General features: G+C 47.6%; 1 pseudogene; it reads right to left on the bottom strand.

The window, feature by feature from the left end:
- Positions 1-20,093, bottom strand: part of LOC107161029 — a 49,869-nt pseudogene that overhangs the window by 16,864 nt on the left and 12,912 nt on the right.

Genomic DNA, 20,093 nt, shown 5'->3' with positions numbered 1-20,093 from the left:
TGGCAGTAGCCTCCTCTCAGGGAATGGGAACAAGGTGGGGAAGGGACAGCTCCACAGCCCCAGGGGCTGGGGAATGAGGGTGGTGCTAGGCCTCAACCTCAGGATCTCCAGGTGCTCTATTAGCCTAGATCCTCTTCCTGAACCCCTGGCAGATAAGTGGGCAGGCTGGATGGAGGAGGTGGAGCTCTGAGAGGGTGGGAGGAGTTTTCCTGGCATTGCAAGGGAGGGGCAGAAGGTCTCAGCTACAGTCAGACACTGAGCTTTGGAATTGCTCTGGAGCTACTTCTAGTGACAGTTCTCTGAGGCCCACACAACTGTTTTGGCTTTTTACTGAGAAAACACTTTGTAGAGGTGCTCAAGCGCTCTAAGCTGCTGGGCCCAGGCCCAGGAAGGGACTCCAGCTCCTCCCTGTGGGACTCTGGCCCTGCTCCTCAGTTACCTCTGGGGTCAAGAATGGGCTTGGCTTTCCTGCTGTCTCCTTGTACCCACCTGTGCACACAGCTGATGCTCTCCAGGTAGGCCATGGCTTTGCATATCTGCAGCTCATACAGGACGAGGGTGGGCACCTTCAGGGACTTCTTATTTTGCTCTAGATAGTGGCCCAGCTGTGGGAAGGGAGGTGCTGTCAGGACCCCAGCATGGTGCCAGGGCTGCTGGCAGCCACTGACCCTCCTCTTCCTCTGGGGGCAAACCCCAAGTCAGCAAGATGTTCTGGTGACTTCTTCTATCAACCTGGCCTCTGCTTCTGCTGGGTATGGAAAGCAGAAAACTGGGAGAAGTGTCCTTTGCTCCCTTGGCGTCCCAGCTATCCTCAGGGTGCCTGGCCTGCTTCCTCCAGCTCACCTCCCCATAGGAGTACAGTTCCATGATGATTCAGGTGGGCTCCTCTTCGATGATGCTGATCAGCTTCACGATGTGGGGGTGGTCGAGATTCCTCATGATCACTGAAGTGGAAACAGGAGGTCACACAGGAGAATGGGGGAAAGCGGGAGGAGAACCCTCCCCTTTCCTCTAACTTAGAAGGCCAGGGAGTCTGGGCCCCGCCCAGGCGTGCTTACCTGCCTCGCTCATGAACTTCTCCTTATTATCCAGGGTATAGTCCTTCTTGCAGGTCTTGACAGCCACATTGATTTTCTCCCCTTTCTGCAACAAGAGGGTTTAGGGAAGCTTGGTCCAGCCTAGTGCTCAAAGGAAACCATTCCCGCTCTGGCCTCAGCAGGGACTTACCATGGACTTTGCCGACTGCTGAGGGGACAGGCGACCTAGCCTCTGCAGGACACACCACCCCTTCCTTTCTTCCATTTCTCTCCCCTTTCCCCTTCCCTTCCTCTTCTTCCCCTTTATTCTGGAACAGGCTGGGTTAGAACCAGAATGGGGTTTGGAGATCAAAGAGCTCAAGCTCAGCTGTGCAGACCAGGATGCTGAGATGAGGGGCCGCGTGATCTGCCCTGGTTAGCAGGTGACCCCAGGCCTTCATGAAATGCGGGCTGGCTGGCCCTGTTCTCTCTACAGTTGGCTTCAAACTGTGTTTCCTTCCTTCCCTGCCCACACCCCGGCGCTGCCCTCCCCAGGCTTGCTGAGCATAGCCAAAAAGGTGAAGCCTGTCCACCTAGAGGTGCCCTGGACGAACTCCCACTTGGCTGAGTCCACCCTCCTGCCTCCGTGTATTCTCCTACCAAAGCCTCACCCCCAGACAGGTGAACAAAGAGTCAGGAAGAGTCTGGAACTCACGTGATTTGTGTAGACCTCTTCATAGACCTTCCCAAAGAAGCCTTCTCCTAGAATATGGTTGAGAACCACATCCTCGTGGGCAATGCCGTACTGTGGACCTGCACAGATGGAGAACACAGCCTCTGGGCACACAGACTAGCTGGCATCCCCTGATGCCCCAGAACCCCATAACACCTCAGCCAAAATGCACAGGGTGGATTGGGAAAGGGGATCTAGAATGTTCCACTGTCTCAGATCCATGGAGGAACCATCACCCCGTTTCCTGGGTCCCAGGTCCATGTTCTTAGAACCCCCATATCCCACAGACACACAAAAGTACACAGTCCATCAGGGGAGGACCTCAGCTTTCAACCCACAGGAGCCCGGGTTGGCTGCTGCCTGAGCACACTTGGGGCAGCAGGAAGGGAGGGCAGGAAGCTCCATGGTGGTGTCCCAGGAGTCCTCATCTTTTCACTTCCCAGACCCCTGACTGGTCGCTTTGGCGGGGTCCAGGACCTACCTCCCGGCCATCTCAAGGTCTCGTTGGGAATCTCTGCATAGATGTCTGACTCTGGAATGACAGGAGGATGCCCAGCGCACGAGTGAGATGCCTCATCAGGCAAGGAACTGTGGTGTGGCTCCCACCTGGAGCCCAGCGCAGCCAGAGGTCAGGGTGCTGAAGGGGGAAGCTGGGCAAGTCTGCGGCTCCTGTCCCAGGCTTTGGGGCAGCCCCTGAGCCTGGGGTGTCTTGGATCAAGTCTCTGTTTTGTTATCTAGGGCAAATCCATCTCCTTCAAACATACCTATTACCCTTTTAACACCATTATGAACTGGGTGCTTGTGTCTCGAAGCCCTAACTCACAATTTGATCGTTTTAGGATATGCGGCTTGGAAGGGCAATTAGATGAGGTCAGGGATTGGAGCCCCCATTACAAGATTAGTGTCCTTATAAGAGGAGAAATGGCCACCAGAGTTCCTTCTCTCTGCACCACAGGAGCACGCAGTGATAAAGCAGTCACCTGAATTTGCTGGTTCCTTGACCCTGGACTTGCCAGCCTCTGGAACTGTGAGAAATTAATGTCTGTCTGTAGTCATGTGGTCTGTGGATTTTGTTTGGGGCCCCCTCTCATTATGATAAACTCAGTGTGTGTACTACTCAATATATGCTTACTATTAAAACTGGCAATATTTTAAAGCCAGCACTGAGAAGAGATAGGAAAGGTTGTTTTCTGTAACTTGAAGGGAATGGTCATAAGAGCAGGCAGAGGGACCAGACATGGGGAGGTGGTCACAGGCCGTGGGCAGGGTGGGAACAGGCAGTGGGCAGGGTGGGCAGGCTTACCTATGCTGCAGCTTTCTGAGAGGTGGGACCACCTCACCTCCAGGTTTCTGCAGGAGGTGAGAGGGCAGGAGGCAGATGAACACAGAGCTTGCAAAGCTCCCCCAGAGCTTTGGTCCCCCTCACCCACTGCCCGACAGCAGAAGCAGCCCACCTGGCTGTAACAAGCTGGGGCATGGCCTGGGCCTGGGATGGGACTCAGCAGCAATCCTCCCAGGATATCACCAGGGGGCAGCAGGGAGGACAACACACTGTGGGAAAGGCCAGGGTCTAGAGTTCTCTCAAAAATGAGGGGGTGGGGGCACCCTGCTTGTTCATCCTCCTCCCAGCACACACTGGCTGAGCTCAGGGCCCTTCCAACTCCCCACTGTACTCACAGGGTGGGGATCTGGGGCAGGCTGTTCCACTTCTCACCTTCTGGAGAGAGAGGAGGGGAGGGAAGATTGGAGCCAGGGACACAAAGTCTGGGATGGATGGAGGGCCTGTCACTGCTCCACAAGGAGACCCCTCCCCACCTTCTGTCCCTCTCAGCATCAGGGTGGAAGCTATGTAGGCCTTGGACCAGAATCAGAATCCTCCTTGTAGGCTTCCTCCTGCCAGCACCCCGTGATCCATCTCAGACCTATTTGCTGACCCTGGTCCCAAAACGAGGAAGGTCCACCCATGTCCTAGCAATGGCTCTGATCTCCCTAGTACTACAAATGCAGCTCTTCCAGAAGCTGGCCTCTATGAAGCTCTGACTAGCAGGACCAGGGGTGGCTGTCCAGGACCAGGGTCTGTAGCTGGCGACCCAGGATGGCCCCACAGGAAGCACCTGCAGGTCTGCTTGAGCGCCTCCTCACACCCATGAAGAATGTATTTGCTCAAGGGCCAATGGCTCCACGCCCCTATGCCTCCACATCGCCCTGCAGGCTTGGCTCAGTGTGCAGCTGTCCACTGTGCCTTTCAGAGAAACCTACCTTTCTTGGGATGGATGATGAGAGAGCCTTTATGTTCCCCCTGAAGCCAGCAATAACCATCTATGAGGTCAGCCATGTTCTCAGCCTCTGCCAGAGATGAGCTTTTGATGGACAAGACTGCAGAGAAAAAGCCAGCCAAAGGTGAGACCTCAAGCCTTGGCTACACTGTACTTCCTAGTGCTGCTTGAGAGGCTGCAGGACCCCCATCCCCAACCATGCTGCAGGACCCCCAACCCCAACCCACACTTACTCTGGGCTCTGCTGGCCTTCCCTGTTGCCAGGGAAGTGCTTGTGCTCCCTCTTATTGACCACCCTGAGCTCTGGGAAGACCAGTGAGAAAGCAGGATGCCTCGTACCACGTGGGGTGCTCCCTATGTAAAGCAGAAACTGAGAAATGGAAAACAGAGTGGAGCAGGGACAGACTGGGGAGAGCAGAGATAGATGCTCTGCAGTTGGAGGTCTCTGATTCTTCCACCATGAAATCCCCCTGTCCCTGGGATCTATAAGTCATTTTTCACTTGGTCAATATTAGACCCCTCTTCTTTCCTGACATTAAAATAAAAATATGAACCATCATCCCAGCACCTTGTTAGGGCATGGGTGCAGTTTTCTTAACAAGATCCCCAAAGCCACGAAAGCCCTGGCTTTCTGCTTGCCACAGTCATGTCAACCCAAGGGCATCCTAACCCATAGTGATACCCCTGAAGAGACTCCAGGTATCCAGAGGGGCTTACCTGGGGTGCGCCTTCAATGCCCAGCTGCAGGACAGCCTGGCCCTCCTCCAGCGGAAGGCACCTGATGGACCTGATCTGCTTGAACTCAGCCAGGCAAGTGGGCTGTGGAGAAGAAGGGGGCCTTAAGAGCATCCCATTGCTGGGATCAGGCAATACAGATGGGTCAGGAGGGGGAGGGAGGAGCGACTGGGAGTCTCTCTGCAGATGAAGGGAGGAAAGTCTGGAAGGATCATCGAATCCAAGCCCCTCACCTTTCAGAAGAGAAAATGGGGTGTGGAGAAGGGCAGGACTTGCCCAAGGTCATACGTCAAGGTGGCAGTAGAGTCAGAACTGGACCCAGAACTGCCTCCCTTTGCCACTTACAGAGCTACTCTTCTCTCTGTACCAGGAGAATGCCAAGCATGTCCTTTTCTCTCTCTCTGCACCTATGTCTGCAATAAGGAGCCATCTGCCCAAGCTGCCATCCCCAAACACTGTCCACAGAGCTCACGCCAAGGGCGTGGCTCTCTGCTCTCAGGAACGGGGGAAGAAGAATGATTGGGCGGACAGAGAAGGAGTCGGAAATCTAAGACCCTGAGCCAGGGGCTGGCGTGGCCTCAGTGCTCTCTTCCTTTGCATCTTGACTTGTCAGCTGGATGCCTTTGGGGCCAATGACCAGGTCCACTGTAATGTTCCACCCTTGCTGGAATAGAGGAGAGAGGGGACTGTTACCTCTGTTCTGCCACCAGGTGTGTTGACACTCTAAGAAAGGCTCATTAAGCTAGACAGGGACCACTGTCTCTACAGCTCACACCTCTGGATAACTGCCCACCTGCCCACCTCCCACAGCTGGAGGCCAACATTTAGCTCCCTGCTTGGAACATGGATTAACATGAGTTCTGCCATAGGCAGGTAACAGCAAGGCCCTGCAGCCTGAATTCTGTTCCTGGCCCCGAATAGCTCTCTGGCCCCCTAGCCTGCCAGGCCTAGAACCCAGGCCCAGAGAGAATAAGGAGGGTGGTCATTACAACAAGTTCACAGTGATAGGTCTCCTGATCAATGTTAGCAAAGCCCAACAGGGTGTTGAAGAACTTCATGACACACTCCTCCTCCCGGAGCGAGGCATACTGCTGGAAGGTCTGCTGGATCATCTTCAGGAACTGCTTGGGCTGGGGAGAGGTTGGCAGTGCTGAGCCAGGTCCTGCCCCTCCTGGCACCTGTCCTTCCACTAGGTCTCACTGAGAGGATGCCCATGCTGGAAGATGCCCCCAGGGCTCCTGCCATGACAGCAACACTGACCTGTTCCTCAAAACACACTCAGTGGTCTCGGGGGGGGGCACCCTAACCCTGAGCGGGAGGCAGGAAAGTCGGCCTCCCAGGGCTCAGGCTGCCTCTTGGGAGGCTAGAGCCAAGCGCAGCCCATCCTGATTCTCTGCCACAGAAGTGGCCCACTGGGGACATTTGGCTGTCCTATGTCCTGGCTCAAGACAGCACAGATGCCCCAGCTTCTTTGAGGATCCCCAGCCCAATCCTTGTATTTCTAGCCCAGGGTATCTGCACAAAGAAGGGTTTTCTGGGCCCCTCACCCTTTGATTTTCTCACCTTTAAATTCTCCTGCATTTGCTTTGGGAAAAACAGGTCAAGTCCCACTTCCTTTATGAAAACAGAAACAGAAGCAGCATTTGACTCTCCTTCCCTCCAGCTCAGGAATTCTGGCTAGTCGGGAGGAGGTACCAGGGCTTGGGGACAAGGAGAAAGGCCCTGACTACCCCACTCTGGTCCAGGGCTGAGTGGGAAAGGAGGCTCTGGAGGGAAGGAAGGGAGGCGGGTCAGGAGGCAGCCCTGCACTTACTCCAAGAGCTCTAAGTTGGACTTCTTGTCAAGGGCATTGTAGGGCATGTCCTTGAAGAACCGCCTGGAGAGAAAGGAGAAACAGAGGGGAGAGTCGGTAACTGGAGAAGAAGGCCATCAGGGACTTAAAATAAAATAAAATAAAATAAAATAAAATAAAAGGCACTCATGCCCAGGTGTTGGCCTGGAGGCCCATCCCCTGCCAGAGGTGGGATTCGCAGGGAGGGAGCAAGGTGGCAGGGGGGTAAAATTGGATCTTCAGAAAACAGCGAGGACAAGGAAATTCCACAGACTTTGTTCCCAGAAAGGCACCATCCTCGTGCTCTGGGAGACCCAGCTCCTGGGCTGTGGGCTCTGAGAAGATGGCGGCTAAGCCCAGGAGGCCGGGGTCACCACCTGCACCTTCAGGTCCTGGGTTCCTGGGCACTTTCTTTTTTGCCTATTTGCTATCTCTGAAATGTGTGCATATGTTTGTGTGTTCACCTAAACAATTATTAAATGAACGTGTTAAAATTTTTGAATTTGTAAAAGAAAATATAAATAATCCATAATCCTACCACCAGAGGTGGCATCTATTAATATATGACACATCTTCTTCAAGTCCCATTTCTCCTAAAAATATATATGCATTCATGAAAAATTATAGGTACTGTCAGATGCCACATAATGACCTTTTGGTCCACAATGGACCACAGATATCATGTCGGTCTTATAAGATTATATCACCTAGAGTCATAGCTGTCTTTGTTTGCGTAAATGGACTCTAATGTGTTAATGTGACAATGAAGTTACCTAATGATGCATTTCTCAGAATGTATCTCCATTAGTAACTGATGCATGACTGACATATTTATTTGTAGCAATGGTGGTTTCAGCTGAGACCAAATAGCCAATGTCCCTGCATATGCCAGCCTCCCTTCCCTGTCAGGATTGCTGTGTCTAGTCATTTCATTGACTATTGCAGACACTGTCCAATCTTACATTAAAGTAACTGATGCTTGTAATCCAAGTGATTTGGGAGGCTGAGACAGGAGAGCCTCAAGTTAGAGGCCAGCCTCAGCAACTTAGTGAGATAAAAAATTAAAAATAAAAAGGGCTGAGGATGTAGCTCAGTGATAAAGCACCCTTAGGTTAAATCCCTAGTACCAAGAAGAAAAAAATAATAACTCAGTAATTCTTTAAGCCAGGTGTCCTATAGACGTCTGGGACCAGTTTTGTGCTACTAATACTATAAGCGAGAGAAGCAAGTAACTTATGACCTCAAAGCAATGAGCTCAGACCGATCACCCTGTTTAGAAAATAGGAAGGTTGGATCCTCACCTCAAACTATTATCTAGAATATTTATTTTCTAAATATAGACAAATATAAATATAGATTAAACATAGATAAATATAAGCAATCAAACCATTATAAAGCTAGAAAAAGAAATCTAGGAAAATATTTTCATATCACAGGGTCAAGAACATCTAAAGCATGAAATTATAGAAAAAACCTCCAATAGAAGCATAAAAAATAAAATATTATGTCCTGAACAATTTTTAATAAATGGTGTCTTTGAATATATTGTCAAGCAACGTAAGTAGCTGTCACTCACAAGAAAATAAGCATGCTGGGAGACACCGGGATGGAGCTACCCAGTGAATGGAGGCCACTGAACTCCAGGCACAGAAAGACAGGAGGTCTTCCTACCTGGGGAAAACTGAGTCTGTTTAAGATGCCACAGGGGGACAAATCATTTGTTTCCTCAAAATTATTTCTAGCATATAGGCCATGAGTTTCACATTTTAACTTAGAGCAGGAGATTTAGATTAAATAATATAGTTGGCATTTGTAAAGCATCTTCACTAGATCAATAAAACATCAGTTAGGCTGCACTCCAACTATATGATATTCTGCAAAAGGCAAAACAAGGCGACAATATAAAGCCCAGCAGTTGCTGGGAATAAGTGGGAGGGAGGGATGAAGAGGGGGGACATGCAGCATTTTTGGGGCAGTGAAACTAGCCCGTTTGATATCATAGTGGTGGATGCAAGCATTTGTCCAAACCCTGAGAATGTGCACGTCCAGGAGAGAACCTTCATGTGCATTGTGGCGTTTGTGTGATAATGATGCATCAAGCAGAGCAATTGGTCCACATTCGCAGAGTGTCAATGATGGAGCGCTGTGCTGGTATGGGAGAGGAGGCACAAGAGAACTCTGTGCCATCTGCTCACTTTTGCTGCAAATCTAAAACTTCTCTGAACAAAAGTCTATTAGAGACAAATAAGTAAATAAAATAAGGGTTGAGAGAAAAATGTCAGCCAAGTAAATACACAGTCACAGAACACTTTAGTCCCTGTCATGATTGTAAGTACTTGAAATATAGTAACTCACTAATTCCTCCTAACAACCCTGTGAAGTTGTTCCATCATTCCCATTTTACAGATGAAGGAACTGAGGCACAGGGAGATCAGACGACTTGCCCAGAATAACAGAGTCAATGCAAGCCCCAGGATGCATGCCCAGAAAGCCCAGCTTCTGACCTGTGCTGTACATCATTACATTCAATTCTCTGGATAGGATCTGATCTGAGTCCACAGAGGATTCATGTCCCTAATCTCATGTCTGCTGCACCTACCATACTTCTTTTATACACCAAGAAACAATGCATACTCTTTTCCTGGTGATTTCGTTATCCATAGGCAAAGTGTATAATCTGTGATGCTAACAGGACAAGGGACTGTTACCCATGATTTTCAAGCAAGAGACATCTCTGGAAGAGTTGACTTCATGGTATGATTTTCAGAACCATATCTGACTCTGTTAGTGACAATAGTCAAAACTTCAGTTTAAAATAGCCCAACTTCACATACAGCCACATTCTATCTACCCTTTTCATTTAAAAATGATCAGACCTGAAAAATCTTCTATCAGTTTTACAAAGTAGGTGTTTCCCATGCCCTTTCCCCATCAGCACACCCCCTGACCTCAGGGGTCACCAGTAAGAATAGGAACCTCTATCTGATGCTCCTGAGACTCAGGAGACATGAGGCTGTTTCTTTTCAGGAAACAGACCTGGGAGCAATCCTGGGCTGATCAGAGAGCAGCCTCTCTAGCCTGCCCATTCCTGACCGCACTCTCTTCCAGAGCCTTGTCCTCCAGCCTCTTAGCACAGCCCCTGGCACTGAAGCCACAACCAATAACAGTTTGGGGATGACTGGAGGGTGTAAAAATATGAAGTGGAATGCAAATGGATTCCCTTTGGGCTGCTTTCACTAAGTGATGACTGACAGGTGATCCACTGGAGTCTCCAAGTGATACCACAGCCCTAAGTGTGAGATCCACCCACAAAAAGGAAAAGATAAGCTCTTTAGAACTGTCTAACTCCAGAGGGAAAGACTATAGGATGCCAGGCAGGGTATAGGGCTGCAGGACTCCTGGAAGGCAGGCCAGGGCACATGGTGTCTGTTGTCCGAATGATGTCATTAGCCTGCCATTATCATGGCCTCTTACATGCCAGCCATCTTCGCTCTCCAAGTTCACCCCACCCCCATTCTCTAGTCTATGCCTTTCTTCCTCCATCCCTGGGCGGGCTAGAATGCATGTCCCACTGGGTGCCATTATCTGCCAACCAATAGGTATTTTTTCCTTCCAGGAGCAGTTCAAATCCCCTCTCCCTGCTGCCTGCAGGCAAGGTTAATGGCTTCACTTGGAAGTGGTACATGTTCGTTCTGCCTTGTATTATGATTAATTGTGTACACATCTTTCACCTCCCAAACATTGTGAGCTTGAGGACATTGCCGAATGCTGTGCTAATTCCACACAGAGTACCTCCTGGAGCTGGGGTGCTATAGTGGGCAGCACAGATGGGGACCCCTACATTCCAACAGCCCCAGGGCCTGGCCTTGTGCTCTGAAGCATTTGCAGAAACACTTGAAAAGGACAGAGGGAGAAGCAGGCAGCCCAGAGGCAAGGGCAGGGCAGGGGGTGGGGACTGAACAGAGGGAGCTGGTCCTTCTCTCCCATTTATTCCAAGGACCAGATGGCGAGCACCTCAGAGGCCCACTCTGCTGGCTTCCTCTCCTCCCCTTCTCAGCTCTCACATGCCCACTCCCACTTCCAGCATAGATGCTCGAAAGTCCAGGCCAGCCTCTGGCCCAGGTCTCCCAGGTGAGACCTTGAGGCCACTTACCTGAGCTCCAGACAGCCCAGCTGCAGGGCCATGCCTTCACTGACCTTGCTGGCAAAGCACTGCATGTAGTCATTCCGGAGCTGGAAAGAGAAGGATCACAGGTCAGACTCATGCCCTCATTTTCCCCTTCCCTGAGCAGAGGCCCCAGGAGGTGACACACCTCTGCCTCCGAGCCATCTCATGCTCACCCAACCACAGACAAGCACTGAGCAGGGATGGAGAGCAGGATGGGAGCTCCCTCTTGGCTCTGCCTCTGCCCCATGGTCCCCTGAGCCCCTTCACAGGTGAACTTTCATACACATTCTCTCCCTGCTTTAGAGTCTTCACCCCATCCCAATTTGGAGAGAACCGATCCCCCCCCCAGATTTGGGGAGGAGTCATTAATTTTTCCAAAGCCCTGTTCATAGGTAGGAATAAATGCCATCCATGGTCCAAGAAATGTCTGGATTAGTTTCCAGGAAACCAGAGGGGAGATGCAGCTGAGACTAGCTGAAAAATAATGGCAGTAGCTCACTCTTCCTTGGCAGATCTTCACACAGGTGCTGGGCACATATTTAATGCTATGGCATGTCAAAGAGGCTTGGGAATTGTTCAAGAGAGCCAGTTATCACATCTTTAGAAGTTTTGTGAACGGGTGAATATCCCATTGGTAGCTTGAATCAGGTCTTGGCGGGAGCATTTACACCATGGGAATTGGCAGGTGCTCCAAACCAGGGGTCTCATCTTCCCAGAGACAGCTTACCTGCACAGTGCCAATGATGTCATTTTATCCTCACAATAACCCCATTGAGTAGGTATTAGTATTTTATAGATGAGGAGACAGTTTCATGCAGGTAAATGAAGTCTCTGAGAATACCAGGTTAGTAAATGGCAGAGCTGGCTAAAAACTAGGTATGAAAGACCCCAGGGCCTGTATGTTAACCTTCTTCATTAGCCCAATCACCTGGGAAGCCAAGGAAGTCCTAAGGAGCTGGGAGCTTATGGAACAGGTTGGTCTGCACCAAGGTTGGAACAGTTGACAATGATCCTCAGGCATAGCAAAAAAGACAAACCTGGGCTTTGTCTTTCCATCTTCCTACTAGAGGATGGATACACTTGGCCTGGAGGGTGCAATGGGTCTCTGGAGGAACTTTTTACCTGTTGGTAAAAATAAAGCAGCGTGGTCCTGTTCTCTTTCAGGCTCTCCATGAAGCCTTCCGGCAAGTAGAGGATTTGAAGCTCATACCTGTGATAGGCGGTCAGACTCTGGGTGATGCAGGGAAGCTCGAATCTCGAGGAGGAAGTGGGTCCCTCCATCCTCCCTATCCTTTGCTCCCCTTCACCATAGCACTACAGTATCCCAACTGGGGACATTTCTGGATACAGATTTACTGTGAGTCCACGTCAGGCTTTGAAAATGCATGCATTAGATATTGTAGGAGGTCTAAGTCTAGGATGCCACTTGGATTTTCTAGAAGATTCTGAGGATGGGGAGTGCTGTGGGGAGGACCTCCAGGGCCTCCCCACCCCACATTCCTACCTCCACTTGGCCTCCACGTGTAGACATTCATACTTGTCCTGCACCTCACCCACCTTCATCTGGAGGTGCAGCCAGTGGATCTCATCTGACTTCATGTGCTTTAGCCTCAGTCCATAGCACTCAGTCAGCTGGATGTTGGGCCCAATCTGCCCACTTAGCAGGATGGAGGTGATGATTTCCTGCAGAGAAGAGAGGGACACAACTCAGGGGTGTTCCTTGCTGGGCTCCCCAGGTTGTGATTCTCTGGGGTGGGATTCTGCCTTAACGATGTACTTATTTCTGATTCCCTAGCACTTAGTGCAAGATGTGATACACAGTGAGCTGTATGTTGTGAATGAACAAATGCTGTTCATTTAGCCAGAATGAGACAGAGACAGAACTGAGGAGACAGCACAGGTTCTGTGCTTCTGCACTGCATTCCAGTTGAACCAGTTAATACTCACTGAGCACATGCCATGTAAAAAGCACCTTCTTAATGGTTCCCAAGTTCACCATCCTTACTGAGTACCGGACCAGGCACTGCTAGATACTTTACACACATGATTTCACTGAATCTGTACAACATGGGGAAACAAGCAGGTGTCACTGTCCTTGTGTGACAAAGAGGAAACTGATGTAGGTCACACAAGCCATGGCATTAGGCTGGGATTTTTGAACCCTGGCCTGCTGGACTCTAGATTTCTACTAGGCCAAGCTGATTCACTGGGATGATGGAGAGGGCAATACAGAAGGACAAGACTCACCTCAAGGGAGCAAGTGGCACAGTCTCTACACAAGAAGGATGGTCATAGGAAATGAAGATATGACAAGAAAGGTAGCCTCTAGTTAACTGGGCCACTTACCCACAGCCTGATGTCCTAGCTTCCTGGCCATAGCCAGAGCTGAATTGACAGGAGGGACACTTGGGCAGCTGGCTGCCTGGATGTGAACCTCTGAGGCCTTGCCTTGTTCTGACATCACTTTTGCAATATTTTTCCTCAGGCCTCTCATGTGGTTCCACACGTAATGGGTGATTGGAGCTCACTCTTGACAGCAGAGAGATGGCTCAGATGCAAACTTAGAAGCCCACAGGCACTGACCTATCCTGTTGGATGGCTTGGCAGTGTGAGAGATGGATCTATGCCCAGGCAGTTGCTGTTCTGACCAGGAAGAGCAGAGGCAGTTTATCATTTAGATTTCATGATTTTTTTTGTTGTTATTTTTTACCATGCCTCCCAAGAAGTTCTCTAATTTAGTAAATGAAATGCAGCTAATCTCTTAATTGGAACAAAAAGAAGGAGATATGACATCTTTTTTTCTTAGAAGAAAATCTGTTTCTTTCTATCTCCACTAGGAGAATGTTAAACTAATATTAAAATAATACAACTATGAAGGAATGCCCAGTTGTTCATCTGCCAGAGCACACACGTGTCTGGGTCCAGCTACCTCCTACCAGGATGCTAGAAGACCCTCAGCCTAAAACCTCCCTTTCCCCTCAGAGAAAGTTGACTACTGCAGAGAAGTTGACTACTGCTCTGTGAGAGAGCTGGGGAAACTGAGGAACAGCATGCACATGTCATCAGTTGTAAGAAATCAGCATGGAAATGAATTGAGGCTCAGGATGTGGAAGAGGGCTCTGACCTAGGGTACCCACTGGGAGAGGGATGTGGGTAAGAGGATGTGAAGTAGACAGTTTTTTCACTCTCCACCCACTTATACCACTCATCTATACCACTCTGTCCACAAGGTCCTCATGATATGGTACCCAACCCCTTTTTTTTTCCCTCCTGAGCCCCACCTGGAGTTCCCACTTCAGGTATTTAAACTGAGAGCATTCCCTCTCCCCAGTTAAAACCGATTAGGCTAATGTCTAATTTCCTTAGGGCTGGGCCCCCTGTGCTGTTTATTATTGAAAATCTTTAACATATGCAAGGTAAACTGAGGAGCATAATAGCTTCCCTTGTACACACGACCCAGCCTCAGCAATGACCAACATTCTGCCCCTCCTGCTTCATCTGTGCCACCCCCTACTCTCCAACTGTGACTCAACTATTAATTTATTTTGTGGTTCTTCTTTTAAGGTGAAACTTATATAAATTAAAATGCACAAATTTTAACGGTATGATTTTGACACATGAATGCACCTGTGAAACCCACACACCAATTAAGAAAGGCAGTTTTCCAGATCCCTGGAAAGTTCTCTCTTCTCTCTCCTCAGTCATCCCTCGTGGCTCACTCCCACCTCTCCCTCCCAGGAACCACCCCCTCCAGAACTTCACAGTGGGATCATTTCATAGGTGCCATTCTTTTGTGTCTTGCCCAGTTTTTTTCACTGAGGACAATATCTGAAATTCCCCCCATACACACACATTGTTGTATATATCAGTAATGTGTTTCTTTTTATTAATGGTGATGTTCTACTTTATAAAGAAAACACAATATAGTTATTTAGCCCCCTAGTGTTGGAAATAGGGGCTATTTCTAATTTTGACCATTATGAATTAAGTTGCTGTGAAAACTAATTTACAAGTATTTTTGCATGTAGATGCTGTTATGGCCTTTGAATAGACACCAAGGAGTAGAATTATTAGGTCAGTGTATGTGTGGCCTTACGAGAAACTGCCACACTTGTTCCACTTTTGTGTTTCCATCGTGACACGAGACTTCTGTTACCCTGCACCTTCTCCAACATTGGGTGCTGTCAATCTTTATAATATGAGTCATCTCAGTAGGGAAATTGAGGCATGGCATGCATGTATTAGCAGATCAGTGTGGGAACCACTTGAGGGGCAGGGTTAGTAGTATATTATTGTGCCTTGATCTGCATCTTCTGATGGCTAATGACATTGATCACATTTTTACGTGTGTATTGGCCATTCACACTCCTTCTTTATGAAGTGTCTGTTCAAGTCTTCTGCCCTTTTTTCTATGTTGTGTTTTTGTGATTGAGTTTTAGGAGATCTTTATACATTTTAGCTAAAAGTACTTTGTACGATCTGTTTTACTAATTTCTTCTCCAGATCTGTAATCATTTCCATATTAGGGTCTCGGTATCTATAATTTATCAAAAATTCCTTTTATAGTTAGTGCTTTCTGCATCCTAAGAAATCTTCACCTGCCTCAGCTCATGAAGATATACTGTGTCTTCTTTTATAAGAGTCATAGTTTTGGAGCAGTGGTAGAGTGCTCACCTAGCATAGGTGAGGTACTGGGTTTGATCCTCAGCACGACATTAAAATAAATAAATAAGAATAAAGGCATTGTGTCCACCTACAACTAAAAAATATTTTTAAAAAAGATTCATAGATTTAATATTTACTTTTTGGTCTTTGATGCATTTTAAATGAATGTTTCTGTGTGGTGTGAGGCAGGGATAAAATACTTGTTCATATAGTTCTACAGTCATTTGCATTGGTTGTTAACTTTCCTTTCCAAATGAATGGTTTTCCTGTCTTTGTAAAAGATCAGTTGGCTATCTAAGTTTAGGTCTGTTTCTGAATTCTGACTCATTTCTAATGATCTTTCTTCACACCTCGCTGATACCATAAATGTACACATTACTGTAGTTTTAGGGATCTTAAAGTCAAATGGGATAAATCTTCTGTTTCTCCCCAAGATTATTGGTTTTTTAGATCTTCACATGTCCATATTGATTTTAAAAACAGCTTTCCCTGTTTTTTTCCAGAACTTTGTAGCATTATTATGATTGGGACTGTGTTAAATCTCTAGTTTAATGGGGTGGGGACGCAGGGACGGATCTCTTAACAGTACTGAATCTTCCAATTCTGAACATGGTATCTCTCTGTTTCTTTAGATTTTCTTTAGTTTCTTTAAGTAATGCTTTATAGTTTCCAGTTATAGGCTTTAGTCCTAAGTGGCTGGTGTATTTTGATGCTTTTTAAATTGGGATTTTTAAAAGTCGATTATTCATTTTGCTCACCCTTTCTGTGACTCCCTTCTTGCTGCTCTGCTGGCCCCGGGTTCTAAGCTGTTACACCTCGGGTTAGCAAGGCTGCTGCTTTCTTTCTGTGCCCCTCCCAGACTGGATAGTGTCCTCCAAAGAAAAGCCAGGCACTCCCACTTATTCATCACAGTCCATGTCACAAGAGCAGATGTCCTTCTTAGTCACTGCTTGCTGTAGGCACTCTTCAGTCCTTAGAGATGGCTTTAAAATTTTGTCCTGGTTTTATCATTGTTACCTGCAGGAAGATGAGTCCAACCAAGCTATTTCACTGTTTTTGAAATCTCTGTGCTATTTTATGAACAAATCTGTGTCCTCTGCAAATGGAAGAGGCCTGGGGAGCTGAGAGCTCCTTTCAAGTCACTAACAGCCAGACAGCAACATAGCAACTATCAGGAATAGCAAGCCCTGGTGCCACTCTAGCAGTGCCCAACCACTCACCAGTACCCAGCTAGATGTCCTTGGACAACACTGAGGCTCTCTGGAATAGGTTTTTGTTTATTTATTTTTTGTTTTTAAATCTAGAACATGGGGAAGATGACAGTATTTGGAATGGTTTTGTGAGAAATTAGTTAGAACTCTTTAGACTATCACTTGACTCAAGGTAAATACTAAAAACACACAAAAAATGAAACATTGTTTTAACAACAACCTCATGCAAAGTCTGGTGCTTCATAAACTAGATTGGGAAAACAAAGTTTTGGAGCCTCCTGTTCTACTCCTCTTTTTCTTTTCTTTTTCCTTCCCTAGGAGGTGGTAGCATGGACAAAGGTCAAAGTGGTGAGGCTGAGGGCCCAGTGCAGAGTCAGCTAGTTATTAGGAGATTGGCTCCATACAGGGGGCTGAACATAGAAGAAATCTATGAGGATGCTGGGAAACTTTTACTGCTGGAAGGAGTACACAGACTATGGAGAGGAAAAGGCTAGAGAGGACCCCGTATAAGGAACTGAAATTAGAAATAGTGTTTGACTCATAGTTTAAGACAAAGAGAGAGAAAGAGACTGAGCTTTGTTTACTGAAAGGGCTTAGGGGCAAGGACATTCCATAGTGATTTGCAAACCAACCACCCAAGTCTTAGTTTACAGATAAATACTCTTCTTCACTGAAAGTTATCTAAGGTTCCTTGGAGAAATGGGTGATTCCAGAGCTGGGGCAGAAGAAAAGGGAAAAGTACAAGATGAGCCTGAAACATCATTTTTGTGCCAGGAAAAGAGAAAATGTTTAGAGGATGTTGGGAATATATGACAATGAGACAGAATGAGCTTGAAGGGACCCAGAATGGCCAAATCTGGGACAACCTAAGTATTAACATATAATGATAGAAATTACATCCCATGGAAAAAAATAGACTCTGAATAGAAGTCTATTTTTTTCCATGGGATGTAATTAGTAGAAGGCCAATTAGTAAATGTAAAGAAAAGGATGGAAATAGAAATCACCATTTGGCAACAAGCTCAGTGTTGGTTAATCAGTGCATGGTTCATCAAAGGATGATGAAGTTGGAGAGTGGAGATCTGATGGTGGGCAGAGGATTGACAGTTTCAGGGCATTGCTCCTCAGACACCAACCAAATACAAAGGAAAACCTGGCAGACATGAATGTCCCAGTTGTCTAGGTTAGCAGCTCCCAGTTTAGGACAGGCAGCTTTGGCATGCTTCCTGCCTCCATGCGACAAGAAAAGCTCAGCTTCACTTCTGAGATGTTCCTGCCAAGAGTTTAAGGCCCAAGTCTGGTGATGAGACCCAGGGTGAGGGGTCTCCCCAGACTCCCTGTGGAACAAAGGATTGAGGAACTCTTCCACATTGGAGAAAACAGAAGAAATATGACAGCAATGTATGCTCCTGGACTGAGGGACATGGACATGGCTGGGTCAGTCAGATGGAGTTTGTGGGTTGCACAGTGATGTCAGGGATATGGGCTGAATGATGGTGTCAGGGGTGTGGGTTGTGTGGTGGTATCAGAATAACACTGACTTCCCAATTTACATGGCTGTAGCAGAACTTGGCAGGAGAGTGCCCTTGTTTGGGGAAAATAAACACTGGAGCATTTTAATTATGGGCAACATTGCTACAACTTGCCCTCAAATAGTTTTATAAAAAGATGAAGGGCATGCTTGAATGAATGTGCTTAAGAAGAAAAAGAGCTAGTAAATAAAACAGAAGACATTGAAAAACTGTGGAACCAGAGTGAAGGTGACTTGGATTCTTAGCACTGCTTTTTCCAATTTTTTGTTAAATTTGAAATAATTACAAAATAAAAAGAGAGGAGAGACTCCTATAGGACCTAGTACATGTGAAAGAAAGATACTATATCAAGGGGATAAATAAAACTTCTATCAGGCCAGACAGAGCCTTGCTGCTTTCCGAGGTGTCTGAGAGGGGTTGGACAGAGTCCAGCTCTCCGTTTCATGGTTGGTGAAACTTTCCAGGACCTGCTCTGGGCAAGAAATTTCCAGGTTTCTTTCTTGGAAGGGAACGATTCTGTAGAGGTCCTAACTCTAGGTCCTTGGAGTGGAAATTCATAACTCCTAGCTTAACAGATGCCCGTAGAAAGATAGATTTCAGCCCCAGAAAATGAAGAACTTGGGAGATCTCTAAGCCCAAACACGCTCTTTGGGAGGCTGTCCAGTGCTGGGAAGATTCTTATCAGGGACAAACCTGATGCTCCAGGGAAACTACCAACATGACTACCTCTGGTCACTGAGGTTGTATGGTAAAGAATCTGGCTATTCTCTGGCCTTGGTTCTGGGGAAGGAGCCTCTAGACCTTTGGAATTCCCAAGTGATAGGATTGCCTTTCAAATTCATGGTGGGTACCTGGACCACACTTGAATCTATGCTAATGAATGGAGAGGGACCCTAGATGACTTCAGGATGGGTCCTGGTCAACCATGTTTCAGGCTTTCAAGTTGGAAAGACCAAGTCTGTGATTAGAGGGTTGGAGCTTTGAGCCAAGTGATGGGCTGACCTTGAAGGAGGGAAGGAAGCTGGAGATTAAGTTCAGTGTGGCCAATGATTCAATCAACAATCCAAACAGGCCCCCATAATAAACCCTGAGAAAACCCTGGACACTTGTGCTCAGGTGAGCTTCCTGGTTGGTGATGCATCCTAAGGACATGGAAACTTCATATTTGGGATCCTCTTGGACTTTGTGTTATGCATTTCTTCCTTTGACTTGTCAAATCTAAAATCATTCATGTGTATGGCACTTTCCTGAGTTCTACGAGTTGGTTTGGTGAAACTTAAGCAGATAGAGGGAATTCCCACATCCATAGTCAGTTGATCAAAAGTGTTGGTGGTCTGGGAATTCTGGAGCCTGCATCTCAGGTCTGAGGGGAGGGGTGTCCTGTGGACTATGCCCCCAACCTGTGAAGACTATATGGACTGCAGAATTTGCATTACAAAATGGGCTGATCCATTAGGCACAGCAGGGAGAAAAAAGAAGATTGATGACCACAAGTGACACAAAAAGAACAGTAACTTTGGAGTTTCTCAAACCATGGTGTGAATCCAATTCTGACACACTTTTAGCAAGATAGGACAGTCTTCTCCCAGTTGTTCTCTATTGAGCTGCAGAAAGGGTCTTCATTCAAACCATCAGCAACAATGGACCCCATTCACACCATGCAGAGCAAATTAGGGGCTCCAGCATTGGCATGCAGAGCCCTCAGCTGTGGAGGAACTTATATTTTGTAGGTAGAAGAAAGTGGTTGAGTTTCAGGGAGGAGTCAGAGAAGGACAAGCTTAGGGCCTTGGGGCCATCCTCCCTGTGTTGGCTCCCATAGTGGTCCTGTCTTCTGTGCTCCCTGCTGCTCTCTGGTACCTGCACAGCTTCTCAAATGGTGGAAGCAGCAACATGGGTGCTCTACCCACTGTCCTCACCTGTCACTAA

This window comes from Marmota marmota, unplaced genomic scaffold, assembly GCF_001458135.2.
Source record: "Marmota marmota marmota unplaced genomic scaffold, marMar, whole genome shotgun sequence".
Taxonomy (NCBI): domain Eukaryota; kingdom Metazoa; phylum Chordata; class Mammalia; order Rodentia; family Sciuridae; genus Marmota; species Marmota marmota.
The sequence above is the reverse complement of the archived record's forward strand: the minus strand, read 5'-3'. Positions and strand labels throughout refer to the sequence as shown.